Raw genomic sequence first — 14518 nt, 5'->3', positions numbered from 1 at the left:
GCCTGACTAAGAGACCATCTTACTACATCCATGACCAGCTCCATTGTGGGAAGATCAGCTCCTGCAACTATGTTTTTAACCTCCCTTGTGGAAACAGGGGCAACATTATGCATGTGTGACCAATCAGGGTTGAATGGGTTTTTGGGGTCAGCGTCAGGGGGTATCCCTATTTTCCCAGAGGGCTCCAAATTGCAATCCTCTCTCAACCTTACAGCCACTACCAGCCTCTTACGGGCGCTAAGTTGGGCATGCAATTTACTAATCTCTGCCTCACACTTCTGATGGCCTGCTGCTGCCTTGGCTGCCTTATTCTCATCTGCCAGGAAGCGAGTTGCTGCTCTCACTTCTTCTAACAAAATTTTTGTGTGTGTTAACTCTTTCCTATACTGTTCTGCATCCCTGCTGGCCTTGTCTCTCTCCTCTTGCATATTTCTAAGTACAGTCACCATTTTAAGCTTTTCTGCTATAAATTCACACCCATCTGTCTCACATTTGTTCAAACGCTGTTGTAACTGCTTTTTCTCCAGCTCCAGTTTCTGCTTTCCCTTTACCATTTCAACCAGGTCCAGATGCATAAAATAATGTCCATGCAGCAGCTGCATCCATTGCACTACCCCGTGGCTTAATGGTTGTGCAATATTATTCAAAGCTCAGACTCGTTTCAATCAGGGGATTCTCACCCATGAAGCACCACCTTTCCCAGGAGCATTTTCCCCTTCTTCATTACCCATCTCTCTAACCTGTTGGTTTTCTCCTGTCTCAAGTGAGTAGCCAAGGGGTTTTTTTCAGCCATCTCTACTTCCCTTATCTCACTAATGATCTCTACCAAAAGTCCTTTCATGCAGTCACAGTATTGCTCTAAAACCTTCACTTTTAAGGCAGAACTCTTAACTCCCTATTGCATGGTCCTACAGTTATTCTAAGCACAATTCTTAACTTAAATGTTACAGGATGTTACCAAATATTCTATGAGAGAGAGACCTCGCTAAAGAACCTTTGTCTGAAAAAAGAAGAGATAGTTTGCACAGGTCTCTGCCTCAGTTTCCCCACTCTGCAGCAACTACTCATCAAGTACCACACGATTAGGGTCACGTGCTGCCCACATTCTCCACCAATTTGTTACCAGATTTGCCCATTACTTTGGGGTCTGCTCACTTATTAGGGATAGTCTTCTGGGGTGTGGGAAGTGGGGTTGGTAAGTCTATCAAGCAGAGGTCAGGGGTGTCTTTCGTGAGTCAGACAGGCTGGATACTGCACCCTGGTTCCCCAAGAACACAGAGCTGATAGGTAACAACACCCTGAAAAAGGGTATTGTGGACCTCACCTTAGCAAACATCTCAGTAATAGAACCCCACTGTGGAAAGTTTGTCAAACCATTATATAAGGGTTGGAGGAATTGGATAAATTTTCATAATATTGCCAGACTCCACAAGGACTGAATGAAAATGGATATTTTGGGAATAGTTGGTACTGGAGTTGGAGTGCTTAATAGCATAAATAATAAGGTGGTTGTGAATAAAATGAATGCAATGCATCAACACCTAAAGGATGTAGCAACGTTCCTGAGGGCATCCTTAGATCAGCTAAGTGCCATACAGGATGGGGTGGCACAGGTTTTAGATGAATGGGAGCAATTCCAAGAAGAGGATCACCTCTGCCTCCCACAGTCTGTTGGTGCCTTCCAGAGTAATGTTTCCTTGGCCCTGAGATGCATGCGGCGAACAGCAGAGGCTAACAGCAGGAGTTTGCCTGGGAGTTCGCGTGGGGAGAGCGCACTGAGGCTTTCATCTGCAGGTTTCTCCGAGTAGTTCCTGCAACAGTTGAGGAAGCTCCTAAGAGGACGGTGATATGGAAGGTGAGCGATCAGCTGTTGTAACCTGCACAGGTTGTGCCATGTTTGTCTTTCTTCCGCAGGACAGAAGTGACTTTGTCTGTACAAAGTGCAAGCTGGTCTTCATATTGGAGGAGAAGGTTCGAGGGCTGGAGAAACAAGTATCGACTCTGCGTTGCATAAGGGAAAATGAAGATTTCCTGGACAGACGTCAGGAGATGCTTCTACGGCCACAATGTTCTGAAGATTCAGAGCAGGCGCAGCAGGGACAGAAGGATTGTGAGGAGGTTTGGCAGCATGTGACCTCCAGAAGAAGAAAGAGGAGCGTCCATGCACCAGCAATGGAGATACAGGTGAGCAATCGTTTCCATGTTCTCTCTACAGGTGCTAATGCGGAGAGTGGACTAGATGGCCCATCTGAGGGAAGGGAGCAGAAGGAGACTCCACCGATTGGAAGGCAAAAGATGCACTGTCCTAGGGATGGGGGTTCCACGACCACCACTCCCAAGAGGAGGAGGAGGGTGGTGGTGGTCGGGGACTCCCTCCTCAGGGGGACTGAGTCATCTATCTGCCGCCCTGACCGGGAAAACCGAGAGGTCTGCTGCTTGCCAGGAGCTAGGATACACGATGTGACGGAGAGACTGCCGAGACTCATCAAGCCCTCGGATCGCTACCCCTTCCTGCTTCTCCACGTGGGCACCAATGATACTGCAAAGAATGACCTTGAGCGGATCACTGCAGACTACGTGGCTCTGGGAAGAAGGATAAAGGAGTTTGAGGCGCAAGTGGTGTTCTCGTCCATCCTCCCTGTGCAAGGAAAAGGCCGGGGTAGAGACCGTCGAATCGTGGAAGTCAACGAATGGCTACGCAGGTGGTGTCGGAGAGAAGGCTTTGGATTCTTCGACCATGGGATGGTGTTCCAAGAAGAAGGAGTGCTAGGCAGAGACGGGCTCCACCTAACAAAGAGAGGGAAGAGCATCTTTGCCAGCAGGCTGGCTAACCTAGTGAGGAGGGCTTTAAACTAGGTTCACCGGGGGAAGGAGACCAAAGCCCTGAGGTAAGTGGGGAAATGGGATCCTGGGAGGAAGCACAAGCAGGAGAGCGCAAGAGGGGAGGACTCCTGTCTCATGCTGAGAAAGAGGGACGATCATTGAGTTATCTTAAGTGCCTATACACAAATGCAAGAAGCCTGGGAAACAAGCAGGGAGAACTGGAAGTCCTGGCACAGTCAGGGAACTATGATGTGATTGGAATAACAGAGACTTGGTGGGATAACTCACATGACTGGAGTACTGTCATGGATGGATATAAACTGTTCAGGAAGGACAGGCAGGGCAGAAAAGGTGGGGGAGTTGCGTTGTATGTAAGAGAGGAGTATGACTGCTCAGAGCTCCGGTATGATACTGCAGAAAAACCTGAGAGTCTCTGGATAAAGTTGAGAAGTGGGAGCAACAAGGGTGATGTCGTGGTTGGAGTCTGCTATAGACCACCAGACCAGACGGATGAGGTGGACGAGGCTTTCTTCTGGCAACTAGCAGAAGTTGCTAGATCGCAGGCCCTGGTTCTCATGGGAGACTTTAATCACCCTGATATCTGCTGGGAGAGCAATACAGCGGTGCACAGGCAATCCAGGAAATTTTTGGAAAGCGTAGGGGACAATTTCCTGGTGCAAGTGCTGGAGGAACCAACTAGGGGCAAAGCTTTTCTTGACCTGCTGCTCACAAACAGGGAAGAACTAGTAGGGGAAGCAAAAGTGGATGGGAACCTGGGAGGCAGTGACCATGAGATGGTCGAGTTCAGGATCCTGACACAAGGAAGAAAGGAGAGCAGCAGAATATGGACCCTGGACTTCAGAAAAGCAGACTTTGACTCCCTCAGGGAACAGATGGGCAGGATCCCCTGGGAGAATAACATGAAGGGCAAAGGGGTCCAGGAGAGCTGGCTGTATTTTAAAGAATCCTTATTGAGGTTGCAGGAACAAACCATCCCGATGTGTAGAAAGAATAGTAAATATGGCAGGCGACCAGCTTGGCTAAACAGTGAAATCCTTGCTGATCTTAAACGCAAAAAAGAGGCTTATAAGAAGTGGAAGATTGGACAAATGACCAGGGAGGAGTATAAAAATATTGCTCAGGCGTGCAGGAGTGAAATCAGGAAGGCCAAATCACACTTGGAGTTGCAGTTAGCAAGAGATGTTAAGAGTAACAAGAAGGGTTTCTTCAGCTATGTTAGCAACAAGAAGAAAATCAAGGAAAGTGTGGGCCCCTTACTGAATGAGGGAGGCAACCTAGTGACCGAGGATATGGAAAAAGCTAATGTACTCAATGATTTTTTTGCCTCTGTCTTCACGCACAAGGTCAGCTCCCAGATTGCTGCACTGGGCAGTACAGCATGGGGAGAAGGTGACCAGCCCTCTGTGGAGAAAGAAGTGGTTCGGGACTATTTAGAAAAACTGGACGTGCACAAGTCCATGGGGCCGGATGCGCTGCATCCGAGGGTGCTAAAGGAGTTGGCGGGTGAGATTGCAGAGCCATTAGCCATTATTTTTGAAAACTCATGGCGATCGGGGGAGGTCCCAGATGACTGGAAAAAGGCTAATGTAGTGCCCATCTTTAAAAAAGGGAAGAAGGAGGATCCGGGGAACTACAGGCCAGTCAGCCTCACCTCAGTCCCTGGAAAAATTATGGAGCAGGTCCTCAAGGAATCAATTATGAAACATTTAGAGGAAAGGAAAGTGATCAGGAACAGTCAGCATGGATTCACGAAGGGGAAGTCGTGCCTGACTAACCTAATTGCCTTCTATGATGAGATAACTGGCTCTGTGGATGAGGGGAAAGCAGTGGATGTGTTATTTTTTGACTTTAGCAAAGCTTTTGATACTGTCTCCCACAGTATTCTTGCCACCAAGTTAAAGAAGTATGGGCTGGATGAATGGACTGTAAGGTGGATAGAAAGCTGGCTAGATCGTCGGGCTCAACGGGTAGTGATCAATGGCTCCATGTCTAGTTGGCAGCCGGTTTCAAGTGGAGTGCCCCAAGGGTCGATCCTGGGGCCGGTTTTGTTTAATATCTTTATTAATGATCTGGAGGATGGTGTGGACTGCACTCTCAGCAAGTTTGCAGATGACACTAAACTAGGAGGCGTGGTAGATACACTAGAGGGTAGGGATCGGATACAGAGGGACCTAGACAAATTAGAGGATTGGGCAGAAAAAAACCTGATGAGGTTCAACAAGGACAAGTGCAGAGTCCTGCACTTAGGACGGAAGAATCCCATGCACTGCTACAGACTAGGGACCGAATGGCTAGGTAGCAGTTCTGCTGAAAAGGACCTAGGGGTCACAGTGGACGAGAAGCTGGATATGAGTCAACAGTGTGCTCTTGTTGCCAAGAAGGCTAACGGCATTTTGGGCTGTATAAGTAGGGGCATTGCCAGCAGATCGAGGAACGTGATCGTTCCCCTTTATTCGACATTGGTGAGGCCTCATCTGGAATACTGTGTCCAGTTTTGGGCCCCACACTACAAGAAGGATGTGGAAAAATTGGAAAGAGTCCAGCGGAGGGCAACAAAAATGATTAGGGGTCTGGAGCACATGACTTATGAGGAGAGGCTGAGAGAACTGGGATTGTTTAGTCTCCAGAAGAGAAGAATGAGGGGGGATTTGATAGCAGCCTTCAACTACCTGAAGGGGGGTTCCAAAGAGGATGGAGCTCGGCTGTTCTCAGTGGTGGCAGATGACAGAACAAGGAGCAATGGTCTCAAGTTGCGGTGGGGGAGGTCCAGGTTGGATATCAGGAAAAACTATTTCACTAGGAGGGTGGTGAAACACTGGAATGCGTTACCTAGGGAGGTGGTGGAGTCTCCTTCCTTGGAGGTTTTTAAGGCCCGGCTTGACAAAGCCCTGGCTGGGATGATTTAGCTGGGAATTGGTCCTGCTTTGAGCAGGGGGTTGGACTAGATGACCTCTGGAGGTCCCTTCCAACTCTGATATTCTATGATTCTATGATTCTATGAAATGCAGATGTGGATTACTGATGTGGTAAAGAATGTGATTCAAGATGGTATGAGTGGGATACTCCCATTGGAAATTAGGAGCATTATTTGGAATAATTCCACCCAGACTGAGAGAGATTTGCAATCCTGGTGGAAAATGGTAAATTTTACTTATGATCAGGAATTTGGAGAAATTACTACATTTATTTTGTTAATGTCAGAAGCAGATATAAGGTGGGTTTTTCCTGTTGTGACTCTAGGCTTCAATATTAATCAAACAGTGATGGAATCCATTAATTATAAAACAAGAGCCATAAAAGAGGCCCAGGGATGAAAAACAGTAGAATTGGAAGCCTGTTTAGAGGAACTGGGGGTTGGATATGAATGTACCAAAAATGCTTTGCAGCCACAGTATGTATGTTTAGATGTAACAGAGGGAAAATGTCATTTTGCTATTAATCCATTTGCAAATGAATCTGTGGTTGTTTACGTGGGTAATAATTGTGTATGCCTTAGAAGTTGGTGCCCTGTGCTCATAATTAATTATGTGCACAATATAATTCATGATCCTCATGAAAAGAAGTGTTTTGTCAAATTGTTGTTATTAAGGGATGTGATTTTGAATTTCAAGTGTCTGAACTGAAATACAGCCAATTAAGAGTAAAATACACCTTATACTCTAATGTAATGCCTGTACCCATTGGAATGAATCTAGTTGTTGTAAAATGTTATTTGAACATCCCTATTTAAGGAATTATTTGCAAGTTGAGAGGCAGGAGGCACACGTGGTCATGGTTACCATCCATCATGCTACTAATGAGATTAAACAAGAGAGGGTTAAGAGGAGGTTACTCACCCTGTGCAGTAACTGACGTTCTTCGAGATGAGTGTCCCTGTGGGTGCTCCACTCTAGGTGTTGGTGCGTCCCTGCGCCTTCACTCGGAGATTTTTCGTAGCAGTACTCGTACTGGCCACGCATGCGCAGAGGCTGCCCCCCCCCCCGCAGTGAGTCTAGGATAATAGTGAACATGCGTGGCCAATCTCCTCAGTTCCTTCTCTACAACGGAGGCTACCCCAACTCCGAAGTAGAGGGGAGGAGGGTGGGTAGTGGAGCACCCATAGGGACACTCATCTCGAAGAACGTCAGTTACTGCTCAGGGTGAGTAACCTCCTCTTCTTCGAGAGAGATGTCCCGGTGGGTGCTCCACTCTAGGTGACTTAAAAGCCGTGTATCTTAAGGCGGTAGGGACTTCGGATCTGATAGGAACGCTGTTGATAGTACAGCCTTGCCCAAATGTATATCAGATAGAGGGCCTTGAGTAAGGGCATAGTGTTTAACAAATGTGTGCTCAGAGGACCAGGTAGCTGCTTTACAGATATCAGCCAGGGGAACTTTGCGTAAGAATGCTACAGAGGCAGCCATAGATCTAGTGGAGTGTGTTCTGATTCCCTCTGGAGGTGTAACTTTCTTCATCTGATAGCACAACCGGATGCACTGAGAAATCCAGTTCGAATGTCTCTGGGTAGAAATAGGTGTACCTCTGGAACGCTCCGCGATGGAAACAAAAAGTCTGGAAGAATTTCTAAAAGGTTTGGTTCTATCCAAATAGAAGGACAAGGCCCTGCGTACGTCTAGTGTATGCATTGAGGCTTCGAACGAGTTCACATGTGGCTTCGGGAAAAAGGTTGGTAAGTGAATCGGCTCATTAATGTGGAATGAGGAGTGTACCTTAGGAAGAAAATTGGGGTGTAACCTGAGGGTAACCTTGTCTTTGAAAAATATCGTATATGGTGGGTCTGCCATAAGAGCTGCTATTTCTCCTGCCCGCCTGGCGGAGGTAATTGCCACTAAAAATGCTGTTTTCATCGAAAGGTGTAAAAGGGAACATGTGGCTAGGGGTTCAAATGGTTGTTGGGTTAGGCAAGAGAGAACTAGATGAAGGTCCCACGGGGTGGTGGGTGGTTTTATGTCTGGGTATAGGGTTTGGAGTCCCTTGAGGAAGTGCTTGGTGATAGGATGAGCAAATACAGAAGTATCATCAATTTTGTCATGAAAAGTTGTAATAGCAGCTAAATGGACCCTGATGGAACTGGAAGAAAGGCCGGATTGCTTAAGGTCCAATAGGTAGTCAAGTATGAGCGGAAGAGGTGCTGACGTGGGACTAAGTTGTTTAGTTGAACACCAGAGTGTGAATCGTTTCCACTTACATAGATAGGTGGTGAGAGTAGATTGTGTTCTGCTATGCAGGAGCACTCTTTGAACTTGTTCAGAACAATCTAGTTCATTTTGGGAGAACCATGTAGGAACCATGCTTTGAGGTGGAGCATGGATAAGTTGGGGTGGAGAAAACGGCTGTGTTGTTGTGATAGGAGGTTCGGAATGAGAGGCAAGGGGATTGGTGGTCGAATGGACATTTTGGTGAGATACGGAAACCAGGGCTGTCTGGGCCATGATGGGGCAATTAGGATCACCTTGGCTCCATCTGTTCGTATTTTTATCAGGACCCTGTTCAGAACCGGTATCGGGGGAAACGCATACAGTAAGTTTTGGTGCCATGGGATCATGAATGCGTCTCCCAGGGAATGTTTAGCCCTGCTCTGGAGCAAAAATTGGGACATTTCTTGTTTTTTGCAGTTGCAAAGAGGTCTATTGCTGGGTAGCCCCAAATGAGGAATATGTTGTGAATGGTGTGCTCGTTTAATTCCCATTCGTGATCCCACGGGAAATGTCTGCTTAGTTCGTCCGCTGTGGTATTCATCACTCCAGGAAGATAGGCCGCTGATACCCGAATGTTGTTCGCAATGCACCAGTTCCAGAGTTTCATAGCCTCTGTGCACAGAGACTGGGATCGAGCTCCCCCTTGCCTGTTCACGTAGAACATGCATGCAATATTGTCTGTCATTATGCGTACGTGTTGGTTCTTGATCAGTGGTAGGAATTGACGGCACGCATTGCGAATGGCTCGAAGTTCTAGGACATTTATATGGAGAGAGGTCTCGGTTGAAGACCAAAGCCCCTGGGCTGTGTGGTGAGACATGTGTGCACCCCATCCTGTCAGAGATGCATCGGTCGTCAGTATGAGGGATGGAGCCTGCTGAAGAAAGGGGACTCCAGAGCAGAGTTTGGAGTGAATTGTCCACCACTGTAGAGATTCTTTGACTCGGGCAGGTATGGAGAGAGTCTTGTTTAGAGGGTGCACATTCGGTCTGTACACCGTGGCCAACCACGCTTGGAAGCACCTCATATATAGATGTTCATTTTGAACGACGGAGGTGCACGAGGCCATGTGACCTAGTATTTGTAGGCAGTCCCGGACAGTCACCTGGGGACTGTTGCGAATCCTTGTGGCTAGTTGACTTATAGAATTGAAGCAGGCTGGTGGGAGAGATGCCAACCCTGTCCGGGAGTCGAGGTATGCCCCTATGAACTCCAGATGTTGGGTGGGGTATAATGTGGATTTGTTTTTTTTTACTTGCAGGCCTAAAGATAGGAAACAATCGATGGTAAGCCGTATGGATCGGAGAGTTTCGTCGAACGTTGAAGCTTTGAGGAGGCAATCGTCTAGGTAAGGAAATATTACGACCCCTTGTTTTCTGAGGTAGGCTGTAACTACGGCTAGGATCTTGGAAAAAACACGGGGGGCCGTGGACAGTCTGAAAGGGAGAACCCTGTATTGGAAATGTGTGGAGCCGAGAGTAAAGCATAGGAATCGTCTGTGGGATGGGTGTATAGTCACATGAAAATAGGCATCCTGTAGGTCGAGGGCTGAAAACCAGTCGCCCTGCTCCAGCGCTGGGATTATAGTGGTGAGAGTGACCATCTTGAACTTTTGCTTTTTGACAAATTTGTTGAGCCGCCTGAGGTCGAGGATTGGTCGCCATCCCCCATTTTTCTTCTCTGTTAAGAAATAATGGGAGTAAAAACCCTTCCCTCTGTGTCGTTCTGGCACAGTTTCTACTGCTCCCAGTTGAAGGAGATGCTGCACTTCTTGGAAGAGTAGTCACTCGTGAGATGGGTCCCTGAAGAGGGACGGGGAGGGTGGGTGGGTGGGAGGGAGAGGAAGGGGATGGCGTATCCAATTGTAACTACCTCTGTGACCCATTTGTCGGATGTAATTTTCTGCCATTGATGAGAGAATGGTTGTAGGCAGTGTCCAAAGATAGGTGTGCCGGCTGAAGTGGGAACGCTGTTTTCTAAACCCTCGACCAATGCTTCAAATCTGCCTATTAGTTGGAGGGGGTTGCAGCGCCCCTGTAGAGTTAGGACGACGACGCAGGAATCTTGGTCTTTGGCGTTGTTGTTGCTGTTATTGTTCCTGTGGTCTATAGGAGTGTTGTGAAAATGTGGGGTAGTGTGGTCGGTGATAAGGTTGATATCTATATTGTCGTCTTCTGGTCGCAGGTGGCTGGAGGCCTAGGGACCGGAGGGTTGCTCTTGCATCCTTCATCGAATGCATGTTGTTTGTGGTGGAGGCAAAAAGTTTTTCCCCGTCGAAGGGAAGATCTTCAATGGTGCTCTGGACCTCTCGAGGGAAGAAGGAGGAAGAGAGCCATGAACCCCATCGCATGACCACTGCTGTGGCGGTCGACCTTGCTGCAGTGTTAGCTACATCGAGGGCCGCTTGGAGAGCGGTGCGTGATATGGTTTGTCCCTCGGAAACCAGAGCTGTGAATTGTTGTTTCTTCTGTTCTGGGATGTGATCAATAAAATCCATGAATTTATTATAGTTTTTGTGGTCATATTTTGCAAGGACTGCGGTATAATTAGCTATGAGAAATTGTAGCGTCGAGGATACATATACTTTACGGCCGAAGAGGTCCAGGCGTTTACTGTCCTTGTTGGCTGGGGTGGAGCGGGCGTACTGTTGTTTGGCCCTCTGGTTTGCTGCATCCACTACCAATGAGTTTGGCGCCGGATGGGTAAAAAGGAATTTAGAGCCCTTTGAAGGAATAAAGTACTTCCTGTCCGCTTGTTTACAGGTAGGTAGGCTAGTGGCTGGATTCTGCCAGATGGATTTAGCGGGTTCTAAAAGGGCTATGTTGATTGGTAATGCCACTCTAGAGGAAGAAGAGGGCTGCAAAATGTCTGTCAGTTCATGCCGTTGTTCAGTGACTTCCTCTAAGTTAATTTTCAAGTCACCTGCAGCTCTTTTAAAGAGGTCTTGGAATTTAGCATAGTCATCCGACGGGGTTGGAGGAAGGGGAAGTAAGGCTTCCTCAGGCGTTACGTCGGACTCTGCTGGAATAGGAGCAGGACTCAGTTGCTCCTGGGAGTGTGACGGTGCTGCCTGGTATCTTATGTCACTGGCAGGTCCGTCACGAGGCAGTACTAAACCGGTGTTGCGCCTGGTCGAAGTGCCGTGGCGCATGTGTTCTCAGGGGTACGATGCCCATGGTGCCCAACATTGCCAAGGTGGTGGGTAGGGCATAGGTGATGACATCCAAGGGTTCACTACCCATGGGGCAGGATACTGAGAACAGGCTGAGGTAGTTTTTTTGTAACCCCTGTTGATCTGGGTCTGGGAGTCTTGATAAGGAGAAAAAACTGCCTGTGGATCAGTTTCCTCCTCACTGGAGGAAGGTTGTTCTGATCCTGAGTCCAGCATTGGAGAAAAACAGGCATTTATCAGGGGAGACTGCAGAATAGATGAGACCAATAGATCTGCTGTCTGAGTAAATTGAAAAGGTGAGACTCCTGCGTGAGGTGAAAACTGTGGAGGAGGAGGTTGCCCTGAGGGAACATTCCTCTGAGCAGGGGTTTTTCCTTTGATCTCCCTGTCAGCCTGTGCCGCGGTTGCCAGTGCCGTGGTAGGTGCCGGGGGGGCAACATCAGCCCGCAGAGGGTCAGGCAAGGCTGGAAATGTCGGCACCGCGTCCGTCTCGGTGCCGAACGGTGCCATAAACAAGGCAGGCAACTGAAAGCCTGAAGCCTCGGCACCGGAGCTTCGCGCCGCCGCCGCAGCCTGAGGCGGCTTTCGTGCGGTGCCTGAGGAGCCCGGCTCTTCAAAAGTGCTGAGGCAAGGAAACACAGGCAGGGAAACTGTTGACCTGCCTGAGGCACTTTTGTGCCTCACCAACTTCTTTGTTGGAGAGGGCTGCCCCTTTTTTGTAGCTTTCTTCAGTTTTTTTGAAGCAGGGGGGCTGTGGCGGGCAGTAGAGCTGGAGTCAGCGCCTGGGTCTGAAACTGACCCGATAGACTTCTGCAGGAGGAGCAGTTTCAGTTTAAGCTCCCTGTCCTTTGGTGCCCTGGAACTGAGTTTGGTACAGTGGGCACATTTTTGGGGAATGTGTGTTTCCCCCAGGCATTTTATACAATGAGAGTGGCCATCAGAGAGCGGAATAGCATCCTTACACGTAGAGCAGCACTTAAAGCCTGTGGAGCCAGGCATGGTAGAAGCGGCTGCGGCTGAGAGAATTTTTTTTTTTAAAACAGATAAAAGAACTAATGAGCTACACTAACAAGAACTGACAACAAACTAACTACTATAACAGATAATTGTAACAAAGTGAGGGATTTCCTAACGAGTCTGCTGAGCTCCATCTCAGGCCGGGGACGGTAGAGAAGGAACTGAGGAGATTGGCCACGCATGCGCACTATTATCCTAGACTCACTGCGGGGGGGCAGCCTCTGCGCATGCGTGGCCAGTACGAGTACTGCTACGAAAAATCTCCGAGTGAAGGCGCAGGGTGCCTGAGACCAACTCCTAGACTGGAGCACCCACAGGGACATCTCTCGAAGAAGAACAGAGATTCAGAACACAATTGGTCGGAGACATTGTTGGGATGGGCCACCATGGCAACAGGGATTCTTAATCATAGAATCATAGAATCATAGAATATCAGGGTTGGAAGGGACCTCAAGAGGTCATCTAGTCCAACCCCCTGCTCAAAGCAGGACCAATTCCCAGCTAAATCATCCCAGCCAGGGCTTTGTCAAGCCGGGCCTTAAAAACCTCCAAGGAAGGAGACTCCACCACCTCCCTAGGTAACGCATTCCAGTGTTTCACCACCCTCCTAGTGAAATAGTTTTTCCTGATATCCAACCTGGACCTCCCCCACTGCAACTTGAGACCATTGCTCCTTGTTCTGTCATCTGCCACCACTGAAAACAGCCGAGCTGCATCCTCTTTGGAACCCCCCTTCAGGTAGTTGAAGGCTGCTATCAAATCCCCCCTCATTCTTCTCTTCTGGAGACTAAACAATCCCAGTTCCCTCAGCCTCTCCTCATAAGTCATGTGCTCCAGACCCCTAATCATTTTTGTTGCCCTCCGCTGGACTCTTTCCAATTTTTCCACATCCTTCTTGTAATTTGGGGCCCAAAACTGGACACAGTATTCCAGATGAGGCCTCACCAATGTCGAATAAAGGGGAAGGATCATGTTCCTCGATCTGCTGGCAATGCCCCTATTTATACAGCCCAAAATGCCGTTAGCCTTCTTGGCAACAAGAGCACACTGTTGACTCATATCCAGCTTCTCGTCCACTGTGACCCCTAGGTCCTTTTCTGCAGAACTGCTACCTAGCCATTCGGTCCGTAGTCTGTAGCAGTGAATGGGATTCTTCCGTCCTAAGTGCAGGACTCTGCACTTGTCCTTGTTGAACCTCATCAGGTTTTTTTCGGCCCAATCCTCTAATTTGTCTAGGTCCCTCTGTATCCGATCCCTACCCTCTAGTGTATCTACCATGCCTCCTAGTTTAGTGTCATCTGCAAACTTGCTGAGAGTGCAGTCCACACCATCCTCCAGATCATTAAAGATATTAAACAAAACCGGCCCCAGGACCGACCCTTGGGGCACTCCGCTTGAAACCGGCTGCCAACTAGACATGGAGCCATTGATCACTACCCGTTGAGCCCGACGATCTAGGCAGCTTTCTATCCACCTTACAGTCCATTCATCCAGCCCATACTTCTTTAACTTGGCGGCAAGAATACTGTGGGAGACCGTATCAAAAGCTTTGCTAAAGTCAAGGAATAACACATCCACTGCTTTCCCCTCATCCACAGAGCCAGTTATCTCCTCATAGGAGGCAATTAGGTTAGTCAGGCACGACTTCCCCTTCGTGAATCCATGCTGACTGTTCCTGATCACTTTCCTCTCCACTAAATGTTTCATAATTGATTCCTTGAGGACCTGCTCCATGATTTTTCCAGGGACTGAGGTGAGGCTGACTGGCCTGTAGTTCCCCGGATCCTCCTTCTTCCCTTTTTTAAAGATGGGCACTACATTAGCCTTTTTCGAGTCATCTGGGACCTCCCCCGATCGCCATGAGTTTTCAAAAATAATGGCTAATGGCTCTGCAATCTCACCCGCCAACTCCTTTAGCACCCTCGGATGCAGCGCATCCGGCCCCATGGACTTGTGCACGTCCAGTTTTTCTAAATAGTCCCGAACCACTTCTTTCTCCACAGAGGGCTGGCCACCTTCTCCCCATACTGTACTGCCCAGTGCAGCTATCTGGGAGCTGACCTTGTTCGTGAAGACAGAGGCAAAAAAATCATTGAGTACATTAGCTTTTTCCACATCCTCGGTCACTAGGTTGCCTCCCTCATTCAGTAAGGGGCCCACACTTTCCTTGATTTTCTTCTTGTTGCTAACATAGCTGAAGAAACCCTTCTTGTTACTCTTAACATCTCTTGCTAACTGCAACTCCAAGTGTGATTTGGCCTTCCTGATTTCACTCCTGCATGCCTGA

Source organism: Chrysemys picta, chromosome 12 (genome assembly GCF_011386835.1).
Source record: "Chrysemys picta bellii isolate R12L10 chromosome 12, ASM1138683v2, whole genome shotgun sequence".
NCBI lineage: Eukaryota > Metazoa > Chordata > Testudines > Emydidae > Chrysemys > Chrysemys picta.
Note: the sequence above shows the minus strand (reverse complement) of the source record.